Genomic DNA, 20,775 nt, shown 5'->3' with positions numbered 1-20,775 from the left:
AGTTTTCTGTTTCTTCTGTTTGCTGCTCAGCAGGGAAAGAGAATAAAACTCAGGGTAGCACACAAGCTGCTTTGGGGATGTGCTGGAGCTGCCTTGCACAGATTAGTGACTTCACTTCGGAAGCTTGAAATCGGCCATAGAGGGAGTATTTATTTATTTTTAAAGATCTTTTTTTGATGTGGGCCATTTTAAAAGTCTTTATTGAATTTTTTACAATATTGTTTCTATTTCACATTTTGGTTTTTTGGCCTCGAGGTACATGGGATCTTACCTCCCCAACTAGGGATAGAATCCATACCCTCTGTATTGGGAGGCAAAGTCTTACCACTGGACCACCACAAAAGTTCCTATAGTGGGAATATTTACACCACAGGAATTGGCAAATGCTGCAAATCAGGGTATCAAAAAGTATTAAAAAGCAGAGGCATCACTTTGCTTACAAAGGTCTGTATAATCAAAGCTATGGTTTTTCCAGTAGCCATGTATGGATGGGAGAGTTGGACCAAAAGAAGGCTGGACACTGAAGAACTGATGCTTTTGAATGGTGTAGCTGGAGAAGACTCTTGAGAGTCCCACAAGGAGATCAAAGCAGTCAATCCTAAAGGAAATGAACCCTGAGCATTCATAGGAAGGACTGATGCTGAAGCTGATGCTCCAGTATTTAGCTTTTAGATTTTCCAGGTAAAGGTACTGGAGTGGGTTGCCATTTCCTTCTCCAGGGGATCTTCTCGACCTAGGAATCAAACCCGGGTCTCCTGCATTGCAGGCAGACGCTTTACCCTCTGAGCCACCAGGGAAGCCCAATATTTAGCTACCTGATGCAAAGAGCCGACTCACTGGAAAGGACCCTGATCCTGGGAGAGACTGGGGGCAGGAGGAAAAGGGGACAACAGTGGATGAGATGGCTGGTTGGCATCACTGACTCAACAGACATGAGTTTGAGCAAGCTCCGGGAGATAGTGAAGGACAGTGAAGCCTGGCATGCCACAGTCCATGGGGTCACAAACATGGGGTCACAGAGAGTCAGACAGAACTTAGTGGCTGAAAAATGAATGACGAATCAGGGAGTTTTTTTCTCTCCCCTTGAAGAGCTGGTTGTTAAACATGAACCAGTACACACTGCAGGGGGCACCCTGGGGAGGTGCTTTTCCAGTTAGCATCATGGCCGCTTTAAGAGGGTGCCCTGGGCTCTTGTTCCTCTTTTTCTGCATCTGCACAGGGTCTGCCTTCCTCAGGCTGTCACACCCTTCATGGTCAGGGCTGAACTGTCCACACAGTCTGCACTGCTTTAACTTGGCTTGAGATGACTCAGCTCTGAGCCAACACCAGAACTTATTTAAACAATAAATACTTGCAAGCTGAATAAAACAAGCTCCCCACGCAGAGCTATATAACGTGACTTCTTTATGCAGTGAGTGGGGCAGAGCCTGCTCAGCATTACCCATTACAAAGAGTGGCCCCGAGGAGTGTTCACTTGTTCCTATTCTTGTGCCCACCTTCCTGGAAGTCGGAGGCTCCAGGGGTTCCTGGAAGCATGAGTGTTTGGGGCGGGTATCCCATGCTTAGAACAATTCCAATGGGAGTCAATTACTCCTGAGTCAGGCCCAGCCGTACAGAGCAATGCTGCGGACTCTTCATTGACACAGTTGCAGAGAAGATTCAGGATATACATTTGAACAAGGATTAACCATTCCCAGAACAAGTAGCCCTGGCCCGTTCTCCTCCCCACATGCAAACCCTACTGCATATCTGAACGCAAACAGGTACTATTTCCTCTCTTCTCTCTCCACCTCCTCTTTCTGACAACTCGTCTTCCACCAACAGAGTCCAGAGTTGGTGGGGTTCGGCCTGCAGGGAAAGTCGCCCACCTGTTAATGGAGCCACCAGCGACATTGATCCACAGGCTGAGCAGGTAACGGCTCAGTGAGGCCTTTGTCATTTCCTATCTGATCCTTTAGCTGGGGAGAGGAAAAGTGAACTGCACACACCCTTGACCCAGTATCCGCAGAGTCTGAAAACTGCCAACGGACCAAGGGTGCAGCCCAGTTGCCCACACTGGCCTCCCCGCTTTAGACAGACAAGTCACAGACATGATGGAATGAGCGTCTTGATCCTGGTCTGGGCTCTGTTGGAAAACACAGATGCTTGAAACAGACAGAAGGAAGAGAAGTCATGTTGGCTCCATCCTGTGAAAGGCCAGGAAGAGGTCTCTGAACCCTGGGCATTTGGGAACTACAGGAATGTGCACTTGAGGGGAAGCATCAGGGTCCCCCGTGAATAGAAAGGGCGGCCAGACAGGTAGAGGGGGTGGGCCCGGGGTCACTGGAGAATGCCACATCCAGAGGCAGAGACTGGACTGCTCCAGATTACCGCTGACACAGGGAGAGAGCTGGGGTCACCCGGAGCAGCCGGTTTCTCTAGAGGAGCTGACATATAAGCTGGGTTTTTTTTCCGTGAAAGTGTATACTAAGTGTTGGCACCCCAAACTTTAAATTGAAAAAGATCTTAGGGCAAAACCAGGTGGTGCAAGTGGTAAAGCATCTGCCTGCCAATGCAGGAGACTCAGGAGACTCGGGTTCAATCCCTGGGTCAGGAAGATCCCCTGGAGGAGGAAATGGCACCATACTCCAGTGTTCATACCTGGAGAATCCCACAGACAGAGGAGCCTGCTGGGCTATAGTCCATAGAATCACAAAGAGTCAGACAAAACTGAGGGATGGAGCCCAAACACAGGGGAAAACAAAGCCCTTTGTGGGCTGACTTCTCCTTCCACACCCAGTTTGCAATCCCTGCGGAAAACCTCCAGCAGCTGGTGGGGCGGTGGGAGAGGAGGGGTGGGGGCTCCTGTCTTCCTGCTTTCAGTTCTGAAAGCCATGTTTCTTCCAGGGCCTGTTGCCTTTCAAGGTAATTTGATTTTTCTTTTCTCTAGGTGCCTTTGATCCTCTGAGGCTGCAAGGCATAGCTACTATTTTATTTGCAGGCTCTGATGATGGGAGAAGGATCGTAAAAGCTGCAGCCTGAAGACACAAGCTCCCTCTGGGTTGTTGTCAAGTTAGTTTCCAAGGTCTCCAGGGGAGTGGAGAACAGTGCACGGGGAGGGAGACGCTCCCAAATGTTCTTGGGCTTCCTTGAGCTGGGATGACCTACTCCCATTTGCTGACACTGGGCTACCAAAGCTAGGAACTAACTCTCTCTGGCGGGTGCAGTCACATACCCATCTATCCATCTTCTATCCATCCTTCATCCACCCATCCACCCATCCATCCTCCGTCCATCCATGCATGTATATGTGGATGTCACAAATATTTACCAAGCTTGGCTCATGTGTCAGGATGGTGCTGGGTGTCGGGGTGAGAATGATGGCTGGGCCATGGCCCCTGTCTTCACAGAAATTGCATTCTTGCTCTTGCAGTTATAATGCACACTTTCAGCAAGTGGGGAGGACATGGAGGCCTAGAAATGCCATCCACCTCCCTGGATGGTGGGCAGCAAAGAAGACTTCACTGTGCAGATGACATATATACTGGGTTTTGAAGTTTGTTCAGTTTTGGGGCAGACAAAAGGAGATAAAAAAGTTAATTTATGGAGGATGGAATAGCATGAGAGAAAGGGGGGGGCCCATTCTGAGTCCAGTGCAGACTCTGGGCAAATAAATCAGTAGAAAAGCAAGGGGCATCCTTCCCATACCCCTGGACACACCCTGAGAGTGCCTGGCATGTTTGGTCTTTGGTGTAGAACATGGCCCGGCAGGCTGTGAACTGTGTGGCAATGGAAGGTCACAGATGTCAGCAATACGCATGGCAGGGTTTTGGGCTCCTTCAAAGCAGGTTATAAAAAAAAGAAAACCTTTATATCATGGTTATTGTTGGTAGAGGTACCCCTTTCAAGCTTTTCATTCCTTCCAGCCAAATGCCCAGGGCAATTTCCGATGCTCACAACACTTTGGGGTAAACACACAGGACAGATGAGTAAACCGATGCTCAGAGAAGTTTAGTAACTAGTCCCAAAGTACACAGGTCTCTCCATTACCAAGGTCATGCTGTTGGTTCCCCTGCTGGGGTGGAACCCTCAGTACATCCCATCCCTTCTCACGGTCTGCCCAGGAATCAGAGCACAACACCGGTGGATTTGGGAAACCCACAACACTTTTGGAAACCGTGCATGGCAAAGCTCTTACCTGGCTTTCATTTTTGCTGATGGGTCCCCTTCGCATGTAATTATTTTGCCAAGGTGATGTTAATGATATGTCCACTCCACTTACGCTGATCATCTGTATTGCTGGGCAGACGCAGGTTCCTTCTGGTTTTTGCTGTTTTTCTTCTTCGAAGGGCTCTCCATCATCAGCAAATCCCTGTTCTGCTCATTATTTATGGTGCCTGAGTCCCTGCTCACCTGTGCTTTCTGAGAGGCCCTGGCAGATCTAATTTCAAGCCCAGGAAGCTGTGTCTGTTTTCATGTAAAACAGAAGAAGGGGGAGCGGGGAGCCATCAGGCTGATTATTCATAAGTTGTCCTGCCTCATCTGTGCCTTCCTCAGACCTGTGGAAGATGGCACCTCGTCCCATCTAGGCTCCCCTGAGACGAAACAGTGGAGTTGAAAACTTACGGATGTTTCTGGAAAAAGGTGGAAACCAGGTCTCCCAGCTGGCTGTTCCCTGGGGATGAGCTGTGGGGGTGGGGGTGGGGCCCTTGGAAATCCCTATACACAGGGGTTCTTTGTGTGCCTGTGAAGGTGATGCCGTCTGTCTGTAGGGATGCTCCCCAAAGTGCTCAAGGGTGGGACCGGAGGGGATCTTACTTTTCTTCTTCGTGTTTTTCTATAAGATCTAAATTGTCTGCTGCTCTCTGTGTTGCTCTCGTCAGAGAAGAAAAGGACAATGGGCACCTTAGAACAATCAGAACCCACAGCACAGCCCCCTCTGTGGCTGGACGGGTGCGGGCGGGTGTAGTGGGCAGAGTGAGTGCCCCTGACCTTCACCGAGGCTCACAGACCCCTCGTCCTGGCTCCAGAGGCATCTGGGATGAAGACTGCAGAGTGGAGTACCAGCTCCTTGCCCACACGCTACTAACCTATTTTAAAGGGAAACTGGGGCTGGATGAGGATACATTTCCTGTGTCTGAAAGTCTGGGTCACAGGAGAAAAGTGCCATGAGCTCTTTCCGTGAACTATCTCTGGACAAATAACACGATATAAATGTCCATCCAAGAACTGTGTCCCTAATGCACGAATGTCCATTGAGGGGAATCAGGGCTGCCTAGGGACAAAGCATGAAACTTTTAAGGAAAATGTCACGCTTTTCCACAAAGGATCCCAGGCGCGATAGAAAGAACCACAATGTTTAGGGTGTTTTTGACCTCCCTCCCCAGGCTCCAGCCAGTCTGCGTATCTGTTGTGGCCTCCCCTTTTGTCCCTGCTCCCTGCTTGGGGCCCCCATCCCTCAGTTGTAAAGGCTTCTCCTGCTTTTCAGCTGCACAGACAGCCCCCCAAACCCGCCCTGACCCCTCCCAGACGCCACACTGCCCAGCAGAGTTGAAGCACCCTTCATTTCACAGCACCACCTCCCTGACATTCTGGAGCGTGCCCTCTCCCTGGCCCGCTTTTACCTTGAGTCATGGGTCTTCTGACCTTGATGTGTACGGGTGGAACCCCCAGCCTCTGTAACTGGGGCGTTAGGATCAGTTGTTTCAGTAGGGAACCATTAGGATTTCGAGGGGTAAAGGCCAAGGAAAGGGAGCAGTGACAGGCCCACACAAAATAATAAAACATGGAAGACTGTACTTGGGAGGGGCTCAAGGGACTGTCTCCATCAAGCCCCCCTCTTTTTTCTTATACAGAACTAAAAATCACATACCAGAAAATTAACCATTTTTGGCGGTATCCAGACATTGCTTTATTTATTTTTGGCCATGCCTCATGGCTTCGGGGATCTTAGTTCCGTGACCAGGGATGGAACCCATGCCCCTTGCACTGGAAGAGCAGAGTCTTAACCACTGAACTACCAGGGAAGTCCTGAAAATGAACCATTTTAAGGTACACAATTCAGTGGCATTTAGAACATTCATGGTGTTGTATATCCATTCTCTTCAAATAGTTCCAAAGCGTTTCCATCCCCCTAGAGGGAGACCCTGTACCCATTAGCGGTCACTCCCTATCCCCTCTCCGCACCCCCACTCCCAGCCTTTGCACACTTGTGTCTGCTTCCTTTGTCTACCAAGGTGCTTGTTCAAGTACTTCATATAAATGGAGCTGTACACGGTGTGACCGTTAATATCTGGCTCCTTTCACTCTGCGTAATACAGCCTGTTCATCTTACAGACGGGAAGGCTGAGACCCCAAGCCAGGCAGAGGGCCCTGTCCGAGCCCACACGGCACGTTGCAGGGAAGAAGCAGACCTTCCCAAGGACGAGGGGACATGGAGCCAGGATCAGCAGCCACGAGGTGGAAATGAAGCAGAGTGGATGGCATGTCATCTAGAGCAGGACGCTTGCTGACAAAGCCCATGCAGCGGCTGGATATGAAATATCTCGTTCAAGAGCATTGATTGGGCGTCTGCTGGATCCTCAGCCCTTCTCGGAGCTTGCAGCCTGGCTGATCCCAAGCACAGTCTTTGGTGAAAGACAGGTATGAGTCCAGAAGCCCCTTTCCTGCTTGTCAGCCCTGGATCCTGGACATGCCCAAAGCTGACCCCCTCACTGCCAAGTGGTCGAGCCCCCAGGGCTTGCATTAAGGTTGATGGCGAGGGTTAAAGACAGGAATGCAGCAAAGTTGATAAACGTCAGCCGTCAGGACTGTTTTACCTTCACGTTGAAGGTAAGCTGCTTCACACAAGAAGGAAGCTGCTCCCTTTGGGTGTCTCCATCTCAGCGGTGACCACGGCCACCCAGGAGAGCCAGGAACCTGCTTGGAAAGGTGAGGTGCCCCCTACCCAACTTTGGAGAAAGCGGAGGTGGAGGGGCTTCCAGTCTTGGAGGCCAGGGTGGAGGGTGTGGTGGGGAAGGTGTGCTTGTCACCAGGTTCAAGAAGGGACAGAGGAAGGCCAGACCGGGCTCATTTGTGTCCCTGACATCCTGGTCTCCTGGGGCAGTCCCTGTAAGCCACCCCGAAATACCTGCTTCTGTCACCCCTGCTCCTGGCAGAAGAGACTGGAGCACCCATTTTTCTCTGGAGAGATGGTTCTCTGATTCTCAAGGACCCCATCTCCATGACAATTACAGGTTAAAAATGCCTCTCTCTGCTCCAGGCCTGTGTGCATGTAAATCATACCAGCAACTGTGCAGCCAGCGCCCGCCGCTTCCCAGAGCTCCCAGCGTGCTGGCTGTTTTATCTCAGTGGTGCAGAGAGAGGGGAGCCCTGTCTTTCTGTTTGGAGGAGCTAGGATCGCCTAATTTTATTTATTTTTAATCAACCATTGCAGCGTGTTCTCTCTAGTCAGAGGCAGAGCCGGAGAGCAGTGCAGGCACATTATTGATATTCGGCTTTTATTTACCCAGGGAGTTCTGGGGAGACGTAGCATCTCGTTGGCAGAGACACCCGGTGGCACCAATCCATCACCCAGAGCCCTGAATGAGCTCCGCACAGGCAATGCGAGGGCAGGGCAGGGCAGGGCAGGAAGGCCCCTTGGCCGGCAGGGCCAGCTGCCTCCTCCAGCTCCATGGCTGGAAAAATACCAGCCAGGCTAACTGCCTCCAGTCTGCTAGGAGATGACGGGAGCCCTCGAAGGCCGGCAGGCCCACCTCCCTGACACATCAGTCTCCTCTGCACAGCTTCTCCTGGACGCCCAGCTTGTGTCTCTGCCCCCACCAAACAAGCACGGACGTCCCTTCCCTCCGCAAGGCCTGGCGCAATGCTGCTGTTCCTGGCTGCGGGATGCTAGGCAGGGAGACTTGCTGTCCCTTCTTAGGGTGGGCTACGGGTATCCAGGGCCTACTCCCATCACCAGGGCCAGCTTCCAGCAGGTTCTGGGGCCTTCACCTGCCCCCCTGCCCACCTCTGTCCACCCCCTTGGGTTCAGCCTCCCGCCTGGAACCCTGGATGCCACGGCTTCTTGGAGAACCTCTGTCTTTCTAATTTTCCAGGGAGGCCTAGGCTGATGGTTTCAGGACCCAGTCAGTGAAGATGGTTTGTGATTTTTCACACTGCACACCACAAGCAGCCAGAAGGCCCTGCAGCCAGCGTTCCCTGCAGCCTGCATGGGGATGTAGGAGCCTGGCGGAGTGGGGAGGAGGAATCAGAAGAATTTGAATTCACTGTGGTCCTGAGGGAGTAGAGGGAGAAGTGGCTGGTTTGAGCCCAAATGGAGATAAGCCTGTCTTTTCCATCCTTCTGCTCAGGAGAGAGGCCTGAGTGCCCAGCAAATGACAAGATCCAATATTCATTAGTGCCTCCTGAAAGCTATAGAGAGAGGACTCATGGCGGGGGTGGGGGTGGGGGGCACCACCTCCACCCTCCCAGCCATTATTTACATAATAACCTGACCCTCAGGTTACCTTTCATTAACAAACACATGCGAAAACAGAGAAGCAGCTGGCAACATCTCATAAATATATATTGTTAACCCCGGTGTAGACGGCTTACTTTCACTTACTCAGAAAAAGAGGGGGCCCCCTGCTTTGCATAGACATTAGGGGAGGGGGGCCGGTGGAGGCGGCTGCCTCTAGACTGTGCACTCACCCGAGAGGATGCTCTCTGCCTTTGAGGGCCAAGTTCAACCTTCAATTAGCTCACTTGCCTGTGTTCTGGGCTTTTTGCTCTTCACTCTCTCTGGGCGTCTGGAGGTCTGGAAGCCAGGGATGGGGCATTTCAGGCCAATTTGTTAAGTGCTTGCTGGCAGGATCACCCTCCCTCCCCAGGCACTGGACTCAGAAAGAGAACTGAGGATATTCTGCCCGTTCTGAGCCATAGAGGTCCCTGAGTGATGTGGGGCAGGGCACGTGGTCTCTGATTGCCCATGTCCCAGGACTTGGTGATGCCCCACATAGTGGGGGGCGCATAGATGATGAGGCCCGAGACTGGCCTGGGGCGAGTGAAATTCTGGCAGGACAGAGCTAAGGAAGGGCTAGTGCCAAAGCTGGGGAGCACTGGGCCTCTCTCTCCCCTTCCAGCCTCATAGCTCCTCTTCTCACAAAGTGTGAATTCACTCACATGCTCCTGGGTAGCCTCCTACAGGCTCAGGGCTGAAGTGTGGACACAGGGAGACATTGAGTTCCTGATGGAAAGGCCCTCTGGGGCTGGAAGGAGCCCCCTAAGGAGAGCTGGTCCTGGACACCCAGATCCCCCACTTGCCAGCACCCACTCATTTCTTGCCTGACCACACTTGGAGTGGCTGTATTGACCATACTCACAGATTGACATCTAAGGCCCGAGGACCAATTTCTTCATTTATAATAAGGAGGAGGATTGGGTAGACTGTTCCGCTGGAACTAGCTGACCTGGGCTCTTTCCCTGTAGGCCAACTCTATGACCAGTTGGCTAGAATGAATGGCTAACATGAGTTAAGCACCACCATCGGCCATGTGTATTAGTTATCTACTGCTGTGTAACAGATTATCTCAAACCTTAGTGGCTTTAAATAAAAAATGTTTATTATCTCGCATAGTTTCTGGGGGATCAGGAATCTGAGAGCAGATTCCTGAGAGCAGAAAAATCCTGGTCCAGGATTCTGCATGAGGACATGGTCCAGCTGTCAGCCAAGGCTGCATCAGCAAAAGCTTTAATGGGGGCAGAAGGAGCTGCTCCTAAGAGCATACGGCTGTTGGTTGGAGGCCTCAGTTCCTCACAGTGTGGACCTCCCTAGAGAGCCTCTTGAGAGTCCTAACAACATGGCAGCTAGCTCCCCCAGGGTGAGTGATTTAAGACAAGGACAAGGCGGAAGCCACAATCCTTTTATGATAAGGGTTTGCAAGTGACCCACTGTGACCGCTTCCATACTATATTCATTAGACGGGAGATACCAGGGAATTCCCTGGTGGTCCAGTGGTTAGCACTTGGCATTCTCCCTGCCAGGGACCCAGATTCGATCCCTGGTTGGGGAACTAAGATCCTACAAGCCATGCAGGCAGCCAAAAAAAAAAAAAACCAAAACCAAAGTGAGTCACTAAGTTCAAGCCACAATCAAGAAGAGAGAAATTAAACTCTACTTGAACTGAGGGGTATCAAAGAATCTGAGGACATATTTTTAAACCACCATGGCAGGCATAATGTCAGATGCTCGGCACGTGTTATCTCACTTAATCCTCATAATCATGATTGTTATTGCCATTTTACAGGTGAGGAAAATGAAGCTTAGAGAGGATTCAAGATGAGTCAAACTCACACAGCTGGTTACCTGCAGAACAGGAATTTGGAATCAGATATTGTGAACCAGTGCTGCCCAGTCACTTTCCGCAGTGATGGAATTGTTCTATATCTGTGCTGTATGGTAGCCACTAGCCACATGTAATTATTGAACACTTGAAATGCAGCTAAGCTCCATGTCTTCCAGCCAAGACCACCAGAATACACTTGCAGCTGAATAAGTGGGATTTATTACTTGCTGCAGAGAGAGACCACCCACCCTGAGGGATCATGGAGTGACTCATGGACTCATGGGATGACTCAGCATGGGATGTCAGGAAAAATCTATTATAGGATCCATCTTTGCTTGGGTGATTTGGGAGGTCTAAGGAATCATGATGGTGACTGCAGCCATGAAATTAAAAGATGCTTGCTCCTTGGAAGAAAAGCTATGACCAACCTAGACAGCATACTAAAAAGCAGAGACGTTACTTTGCCAACAAAGGTCTGCTTAGTCAAAGCTATGGTTTTTCCAGTAAAGGTATGGATGTGAGAGTTGCACTATTTTTTTAATATTAATTTATTTATTTTAATTGGAGGCTAATTACTTTACAATATTGTGAGAGTTGCACTATAAAGAAAGCTGAACGCTGAAGAATTGATGCTTTTGAACTGTGGTATTGGAGAAGACTCTTGAGAGGCCCTTGGACTGCAAGGAGATCCAACCAGCCAATCCTAAAGGAAATCAGTTCTGAATATTCATTGGAAGGACTGATGCTGAAGCCGAAACTCCAATACTTTGGCCACCTGATGCAAAGAACTGACTCCTTGGAAAAGACACTGATGCTGGGAAAGATTGAAGGCAGGAAGAGAGGGGGACGACAGAGGATGAGATGGTTGGATGGCATCACTGACTTGATGGACATGAGTTTGAGTAAACTCTGGGGGTTGGTAATAGACAGGGAGGCCTGGCATGCTGCAGTCCATGGAGTCACAAAGAGTTGGACACGACTGAGCGGCTGAACTGAACTGACCTGAAGGAATCATCTCATTCTCATGACTCACTGGAAGTTCTCTCATTTCACAAACCAGGGCTCCAAATGGTGACTTGATTTGCCTCTGACCTGAACGACCGCTCTTCTCTGGCATGCATGGACCCTGGCCTAGAAAGAGGAGAAAGAATTTGGCCTTGAGTTGCTTACAGCCACTCAATTCAGGGAATACTCTTTGAGCAAAGGAAATTCCTGCCCAGTGCCACTCAGAGGCAGGTGGAGGTGTGGCCTGCCCTGGCGCTGGGTGAGTCTCAGACTTTGGTGCTGTTCCAGGCCCTCCCAGGAAAAGAGAGGGTGTAGCTGGAAGATGCCCACGGCATCCCTTGGGTCCATGGGCTACTCTGGGGCTTGGAACCTGTGCGTCAGAATCTGAATCCTAATGACATTTCTGTGCTGGGGGCTGACAAGAACAGTGCCTGCCACCACCTGTGCCCACACGCCATCAAGGGGACTCAGTATTTGACACTAATCCCCCCAAATCCTTTTGAGCTCTTCACTCAGTATTTCCAAACTAATTATGGGGCTCAGAGTTTGCAAAGAGGGTTGACATTTGGGCTTTCCGGCAGGGACACCCTCAGCACCCATCTGAGAATGTGGTAATTTAGCAAAGAGAGAAAGCATATAATGTTTTTTTTTTTTTTTTTTAGCTTGGGGGGAGGCTGGAGGCAATCAGAAATATCCCTTGAGCAGAGTCAGAGTCTCTGGTTCAAAAGAGGCTGTGTGCTCCCCACCGTAATCGAACTTCAGGGCCCCTTTGATTTGAAGCGGGACAGGCAGAGGAGGTTGGAGGATTCACCGGCATGGGGGTGCTGTTTCCTCCTGGGAGCCAGTCCAGAACCTCCATTTAACTGGGATGGACTGGGACAGGTCTCCCATCTGGGCCACTGTGTCCCAGGAGCCACAAGCAATTCATGGCTCTGGGGTGATCCACGGGTCAGCGTGGCTGGAGGGGATAGAGACCTGCTCCTTCTGGGGCCTTGATGCCTAGTTGACTTTCTGTCCTGGTCTGCTTTCTGGGTGTGTCCTGATCTCCTCTGCTGGGACCTCTCCCAGCTTCCCAAGATGGGCAAGACCAAACTGGGACTAAAAGTTCCTGAATTCTTTATCTATGTTCCCAGGTAGAAACTCCAGCACCGGGCATCCCAACACAGCCCCTACTTCACTGCTCCAAAACCCCCCTCCTGGAGAATGAAGACAGTCCAAAATCTGTGGTCAAAGAGGGGAGACCCCTCTGTCTGTGGCCTCACCTCTCTCTTCTGTCTCTCCCCAGGGGGCCTCTGCAGGGCACTGGGGGTGAGGTTGTAATGTAGCCTTACTCTGGAGACCCCGTCCACATCAGTTCAGGTGAACAGAGAAGCCTGTTTACCAGTCAGGAGTGTTTAAGTCCCAGCTCTGTTGCCTAGAGAAGCAGACGCACCCGCAGGCCCTTCCTGGCTCCAGCTCCAGCTCATCTCCTGTTGTCCTACCCTGTTGCTTCCATGCAGATGTGTCTGGCAGGTGGGTTATGCCCCAGGGTGGGGAGAAGCAATGCGCACGAGTGAGGCGGCATGCTGGTCAATGCCCAACAACTGGCTCTCTGGAAACAAACAAGCCTTGGGGTTGCGGGGGTAGTGTCTGCCAATTTCTGTGGTGTAATTACTCCCACCTCGGCCCACTGCAAACTGTCATCATGATGTCATTAAACATGGAATTGGAGAGAGACATGCGGAATTGGCTCTTCCAAGTCTGTGTGAGTGGCTCTAGCACATTGATGGGTAGAAGGATATATGATCCTGAAACCCTGTTCTAGAACTACCAACCCTCCCTCACCTTCTCCAGGAGCCGCCTGCCTGGTGCACAAAAGGTCTTTTTTCCACCTCCTGGTGCCTTCTGGGCAAAGCCATGCCGGGTCCATCAGTCAGAGAGGCCTGAGCAGGGGCTGGGGGCAAAGGTGAGCCCAGGATGGGAACAGAGCCAATGTGGCTGGGCCATCCTGAGGCATCGCCTGCCCCCCTGCACAGAATCCCTGTTGGAAGGAAGAATGAGATTTCTAGAAGTGTCCCTAAAATAAAAAGGTAGAGGAGCTGGGAATTGTCCTACCTGAGGATCAATAAGGCTTAATGAGAAAGCAGATTTCAAAGCAGGAAAGGACGCACAGCTAATCCTGGCCGAGTCAATTAGCCAGAAGGCCACTCAAATGGGGGATCTGATTTCTCTTCTTATTCCCGAATCCCCTAGCTTTAGGGAACCTCAAAGCATAGGAGGCAAAAGAAAATGAAAATAAACCCCGTCTCTTTCAATAAAGCACAAAGGCCTTGCCTCTGTTGGCAGGAGCTGCACCTTCGTTTCCCAGACGGCAGATGCTGGCATGAGGTCCAGGGAGGCCGAGGGGGCCAGGAGGGAGGGGGGCCTGGCCTCACACCCCAGCCATTGCAGCGGGAACAAGGACCCTTGATAAACACCCTCGCCACACTGAGCGATCCAACCTAGAGGATGCCATCATGTATTTTTAATCTGCCTCCTCTTCGCTGAATAATGAGAGAGGAAAATCAAGGTTTGACTGGCATTTACAAGGAGGCTGTGAAGGAGGCTCGACCGGGAGAAGATGAGCTGGAGGGCTCATCACGGTTAAACTCCTGGCTCCTGCCTCCCTCCCCTTCCCAGGGAGGCTCTTTGCTCCTCCAGCCGGCAGACCCACCTTTCCAGACACAGTCTGGCCCAGCCCTTACTCTGAGGGACTCCACCGAGAGACAGAAAGCTCCAGGTTCTGACCAGAGCCAGCTGGCGGTGGAAGAAGGGGTGGAGTAAAGGGAACTGAACACAGGGTCGGGGGGGACACTGGGCCTTTGTCAAGGTCCATGATGTAAATACCCTCACTGCCAACGTGATGCTGCTGAGCATGGGCAGGGGAGTGCAGAGTCAGCTCTCGAGAGGTCTAATCATGCGGGTGGAGGAGGCTGGAATGATTAAATTCTCTATGGAGGGAGGGTGAGGACAGAGAAAGAGGGGAAGGGGCTTTGTGGGCTGGGGGCAGAGAGATGCCTAGAAGCTAAGGGGAGGGAGGGGATCTTTAGAAGGAGCATCAGAGTTGACTGCATAGTAACTGTGAGGCCCTGGGCAAGTAATGTAATCTTTGGGAGCCGTCTGGTGCCTGGAGACAAGAGCCATCACTCATTTCCCACAAAGCTGTTGGGAGGGTCTTTGTTTACCTGGGGGCCTTGGACCACACTGGATAGTCTGTGCTGACAGTGTGGTTTAGGGAGGTGTTCTCGGGCCAACGCTCTATCAGTTTGACCTCTTGGGGGGATGCAGACAGAGGTCAACCATGTACGTGGTCATTGATGTCTATGTGGTCGTTCCCAGTGAATCCTCTGGACCCCGGGGCTCAGGTGAGCATCCCCACTTGGTGAGCACTGTTGAACATGGTTCTGAAGGGATTGGAGGCCTTCCACAGGACTCTACTGGGAGAGGAATCTGGACACTCAGGCCTGGTCTCACCTGGATGCTGCCCTGGGCGCCTCTTTCCACTTCTGACGTTTATCTGTGTCCTCTCCCTGGGATGGACTGTGCTCATGGGAATCCAATGGCTTTGCTGAGTTCTGTAAGATTTTCCAGTGAGTCCCTGGACCTGAAGATGGACTTGGGGACTCAGGAATGCACGCCTGCCCACATAGAATACATGAGCTGGGGCCAGGCCATTCCAGCCCCTTCCTCATTGGTAAGCAAAGTGTTCTTTTTTTTTCTTTTTGCAGAAGATGCATCAGATCCTTGGAGCATGAACACAGTGTGGATTTGCATCCATGTGGTTTGGGGGAGCCAGGAGAGTCACCAGCGGGCACAAGCACTGTCCCATCCCCACTACACCTTCTGGGACGGAGGGAGGCCCCACTGCCTGATAGTCACCCACTCTTCCACAGTGAAGAGTGTGACACCCAGGTCAGCTGTGCAGGAAAGTGGACCCCATATAAAGCTCGAGCCTGAGTCTGAAGCAAAGAAGACTTAGAGGCATTAGCCCAGGGGAGTCAGAGGACAGCAAGCGGCAGGTCTGCCATGTGGGTGGCAGGAAACAGGAGGGTGAGGAGCGGGTGCTTGGAGTGATCCTGAGAGACAGCACTTCACAGGGTCACGCAGGCCTCCTGCATCTGAATGGCTCACAGTTACGGGCTTAAAAGGATCAGAATGCTGTGAAGCACATTTAACACACTCAGCAGAGACCAATTCAGTCTTGGTTGATTTGCACGGTGTTTTAAAATCATACTAGCCCCCCAGTGGACGTCATTATGAGCCCCCGAAGAGCCAGGCTCCAGTCCCGCTGCGTGGGTGCCTCGTTATCTCCAGTTTGGGAGAACAGACACTTCCCCGTGTGAGCAAGGAGCTCCCTCCGGAACATTGGATTTTCCAGGTGCTTTGCCTGCAATTTGGGGGCTTCTCAACCTGGAGGACGGCCATGCTTTGGCCTCCCATGGGGTTTGAGCATCAGCATCAGCTACAGAAGGGGTGAGCATACTGCCGTTCAATTATGGTCGCCCATGACAACGGATCTCTTTCTTGAACTGAAATTCTTTATTAATGAGGAAGCCCAGAGTACCATAGAATGTTATATTTCTGAGATTTAAAAGCACACTTGGCAGTAAAATTTGGCGTGCCTGTTCATAGATTTTGGAGCCCGGGGGGAGCTTAGAAGTGATTTTGTCTGGTATCTCCATGCCACAGCCAAGGAAACAGAGGACTAAGAGGTGACGCGGTTCCCTTGAGGCTCTGTGGCCGTTTAGAAGCCAGGACTGGCCTTACTGTTCAGCCTTCCGTCCACTGGCAGAAACAGAAGACTTTGTTAAAACAATCAAACGTCAGAGCTGCCATGTGCAGAAGTTCTTGGTGTGGGCAGGGCACAGGGCTGACTTTTTACACTTATTACTCCATTTAATCTTTGCAACACTTCATCAGGAGTATTTTGTTTCCATCCCAGCTGGATGGACTAACTCAAGTGTGACATGACTTGTGCCAAGTTATTGTCAGACTCCACAAAATAAGGACTGATCCTTCACAAGGCTTCTCCCATGTCAGAGGCCAGCCAGGGGTCCGCAGGCCACCCTCATTTCCGACCAGATGGCTTTATCTTATGGCCGCCTCAGGTTTGGCAATTCTCTAACATGACGCATAGAACTCAGGACAGTGCTGTATTTTTTTTATTACAGTTTTATTATAAAGGCTACATACACGGCAAGATCTGGGAGAGTACTGGACACACAGCTTCCCAGCCTCTGTGGAATCAGGAGGCATCGTTCTCCTGGTGTGGCCTTGTGTTCACCAACCAGCAAGCACCAGTAGCTTCAAAACTCACTTTACAAAGCTACAGTGATCAAAACAGCATGCTGACACACACACAGACATTTACGCCAATAGAATAGAGCAGAGACCCTAGAAATAGACACACACACACACAAACGATCTTGACAAGATTGTCAAGGCCAATGTCAGTTCTAACACCACATACAAAAATGAACTCAAAATGGATCGGAGATCCAAAAGCTAAGCTAAAACTATAAAACCCTTACAAGAAAGCATAGGGTAAAAACTCCATGGCTTTGAACTTGGCAATGATTTCTTATGATGGCAGAGGCATGGACAGCAAAAGGAGAAGTAGACAAGTTGGACTTCTGAACTTCATGAAAATTGAAAGCGCTGGGGTATCAAAAGATGCTACTTACAGAGTAAAAAAGTACAGAATGGAAGAAAACTTTTGCAAACCATGTATCTGATAAGGGATAGAGTTCCGAGTTTTTATTGGATTTCATTACACACATGTGGTTGATTACATCACTGATTGTAGGATTGAACTCAATCTCCAGCGTTCCCTCCCTTGGAAAAGAGAGGGGTCCAAAGTTTCAACCCTCTAATTATGTGGTTGATCTTTCTGGTGACCAGTCCCCATATTGAAGCCATCTAGAACTTGCCATGGGTCATCTCACTAGCAACAGAGACTCTCCTTTCACTCAGAAAATTTTAAGAGTTTTTGAAGTTCTGTGCCGGGAACTGGGGAGATCAAATCAGTCGCTCAGTCGTGTCCGACTCTGCGACCCCATGAATCACAACACGCCAGGCCTCCCTGTCCATCACCAACTCCCGGAGTTCACTGAGACTCACGTCCATCGAGTCAGTGATGCCATCCAGCCATTTCATCCTCTGTCGTCCCCTTCTCCTCTTGCCCCCAGTCTCTCCCAGCATCAGAGTCTTTTCCAATGAGTCAACTCTTCGCATGAGGTGGCCAAAGTACTGGAGTTTCAGCTTTAGCATCATTCCTTCCAAAGAAATCCCAGGGCTGATCTCCTTCAGAATGGACTGGTTGGATCTCCTTGCAGTCCAAGGGACTCTCAAGAGTCTTCTCCAACACCACAGTTCAAAAGCATCAATTCTTCAGCACTCGGCCTTCTTCACAGTCCAACTCTCACATCCATACATGACCACTGGAAAAACCATAGCCTTGACTAGACAGACCTTTGTTGGCAAAGTAATGTCTCTGCTTTTGAATATGCTATCTAGGTTGGTCATAACTTTCCTTCCAAGGAGTAAGCATCTTTTAATTTCATGGCTGCAGTCACGACCTGGAGAAGGCCATGGCACCCCACTCCAGTACTTTTGCCTAGAAAATCGCGTGGACGGAGGAGCCTGGTAGGCTGCAGTTCATGGGGTCGCTAGAGTCGGACACGACTGAGCGACTTCACTTTCACTTTTCACTTTCATGCATTGGAGAAGGAAATGGCAACCCACTCCAGTGTTCTTGCCTGGAGAATCCCAGGGACCGGAAGCCTGGTTGGCTGCCGTCTATGGGGTCACACAGAGTCGGACACGACTGAAGCGACGCAGCAGCAGCAGTCACCATCTGCAGTGATTTTGGAGCCCAGAAAAATAAAGTCTGACACTGTTTCCACTGTTTCCCCATCTATGTTGAGCTTTAAGCCAACTTTTTCACTCTCCACTTTCACTTTCATCAAGAGGCTTTTGAGTGCCTCTTCACTTTCTGCCATAAGGGTGGTGTCCTCTGCATATCTGAGGTTATTGATATTTCTCCCGGCAATCTTGATTCCAGCTTGTGTTTCTTCCAGTCCAGCGTTTCTCACGATGTACTCTGCATAGAAGTTAAATAAACAGGGTGACAATATACAGCCTTGACGAACTCCTTTTCCTATGTGGAACTAGTCAGTTGTTCCATGTCCAGTTCTAACTGTTGCTTCCTGACCTGCATACAAATTTCTCAAGAGGCAGATCAGGTGGTCTGGTATTCCCATCTCTTTCAGAATTGTCCACAGTTTATTGTGACCCACACAGTCAAAGGCTTTGGCATAGTCAATAAAGCAGAAATAGATGCTTTTCTGGAACTCTCTTGCTTTTTCCATGATCCAGCGGATGTTGGCAATTTGATGTCTGGTTCCTCTGCCTTTTCTAAAACCAGCTTGAACATCAGGAAGTTCACGGTTCACATATTGCTGAAGCCTGGCTTGGAGAATTTTGAGCATTACTTTACTAGAGTATGAAATGACATGAAAACAGATAATGAAATATTTTCAATCCTCGATTCATACTGGGTGTTCCAAATCTAGCGTGTTCTGCACACATGGCACATAACATTTTTGACTAGTCGCATGCCACATGTTCCTTGTGAGTATCATACTGGATAGCTCCTGCCTATAGCCTCTACCCTGTTCCTGAAAGGGACTAGTTGTGACAAAAGGTTAGAAACTCTGCTTAGGTCTCCACCATATTGTATAAATCCCTATTTCCATCTGCAAATAGGGGAAAGCCACTTCAGCTCTGTGTATTAACCATGTCTTTTATTGGCTAGATTTCTGATGCGTTGACATCTGGGTCTTTGCTGATACTGGAGAGACATCCTTCCAGGGTGAGCCGATTCCTAGAGATTGCAAACAACTCACCCGAATGTGCTTTTTATATACAAACTAATTAATCCAGAGTCCACAGCACCACCCACCTCCTCTACAGGGCTCTCACCCTCTGGGCTCCTAACAACCTGCCCTAATCACCCCAGGGCCAGGGACCAGACAACCAGGGGAAGCCCCTAAGCCCCAGAGCCTCCAAAAATTACTCAAGCTATCCAACCCTAAGCTTGCTCACCCTGCCTTGCCCATACATTCCCACAGAAACCACCACCCAGGCTCTTACCCACGTTTCTCCTCGCTGCCTCTGGTGCTTCCCCATGTGGCCCTGCAAGACCTTGTGTGGCCCCCCTCTTGGGAACCATGAGTCAGAAACTGTCTTTTCAGTGGCCATTTTCTCCTGATCTGTTGGCCTCACCTAGTCTCAGCTGTTCCATTATTATCCTGCACATTAGAGTGCTCTGGTTTCAGCTTTGTAGATGGGGGTGGCGGGCGGGGAGCCCTGCAGGTGCTTCTGCACGAGCCATTAACTTCACTAATGACAAACTTTGCTCATCAACAGAGGCTTTCCTGGAGCCACCTGTGCAGACCTGAGTCCAGAGAGGAAATATTCCCTGGATCTGGGTCACCCGTGCTCTCCAGAGTCCGGCAAGAGCAGAGGATGATACTGGCCTCAGCAAAGAACAGCCTGTATTCAGGGAAGCGAGCCCACCTGGGTCAGAGGCCGCTGACATCACAGGCTAAATGGATGTTCAGAGAGAGACCCCGTGACAACTGAGTTCCAAGAGGCTTCCCAGAAGTTGTCTGACCTCGCAGAAAAATCAATGCACCTCTTGTTTTTGTCTCCTGAAATATTTCATCAGTGGTGATTCTTCCCCAGGTGACAACATATTTTATGACAAAGCGTGCGGCAGGCTGCTAGGCCCCAGGTGGCTTCAGACACAGCCTGACATCCTTCCCTGTCATTATTGATGAGCCTCACCTGCGTGGGGTTGGGAGGCGGCGGCTTCCTCCCGGTCCCGCTAGGGAGCCTGGGAGGGAACTCAGATGCCACAGACCCATCCGTTTCTGGAGAAGGTCCCAGTGGCGGCGAGAAGGCTGCCATCCTAGGATGTCAAAGCCAATATCAGGGCACCTCTGCCCACCCACATGAGGCCTGCAGAGAGCCCCCCGCCCCCGGCAGAGCATCTGCAGGGGAGGAGGGTGGAGGTCACACTGCTAGTTAAGCAGAGGGCTGAGACTTCTAGTTTCCAGTTCGGTACTTTTTCTCCTGCTCTTCCACCAGCACTTTACAAATGCTTTCTTTTTCTCTTCCTTTCTCTCTTTCTCCCTCCCTTCTCTGTCCGCTCACTCACCTCCCCACCCCCCAATCCTTACGCCCCACATCCCTGCCCTCCCTCCCTTTTCACAACCAGCAGAGAGCCTTCCACTTGCCAGGCACTCCCTGGTGTTTATTTACTCAGCCCCATTTGCAGACAGCCACGCGGGGGCATTTCAGGGAAGAGCAGCCATAGGAGAAGCCGTGTCGGGAGGGCCAGAAGGCAGGAGCTCTGGAGGCACGCTGGTCTCCCATGCTCTTC

The sequence above is a fragment of the Bubalus kerabau genome, chromosome 4, assembly GCF_029407905.1.
Source record: "Bubalus kerabau isolate K-KA32 ecotype Philippines breed swamp buffalo chromosome 4, PCC_UOA_SB_1v2, whole genome shotgun sequence".
In the NCBI taxonomy this organism is placed as follows: domain Eukaryota; kingdom Metazoa; phylum Chordata; class Mammalia; order Artiodactyla; family Bovidae; genus Bubalus; species Bubalus kerabau.
Note: the sequence above shows the minus strand (reverse complement) of the source record.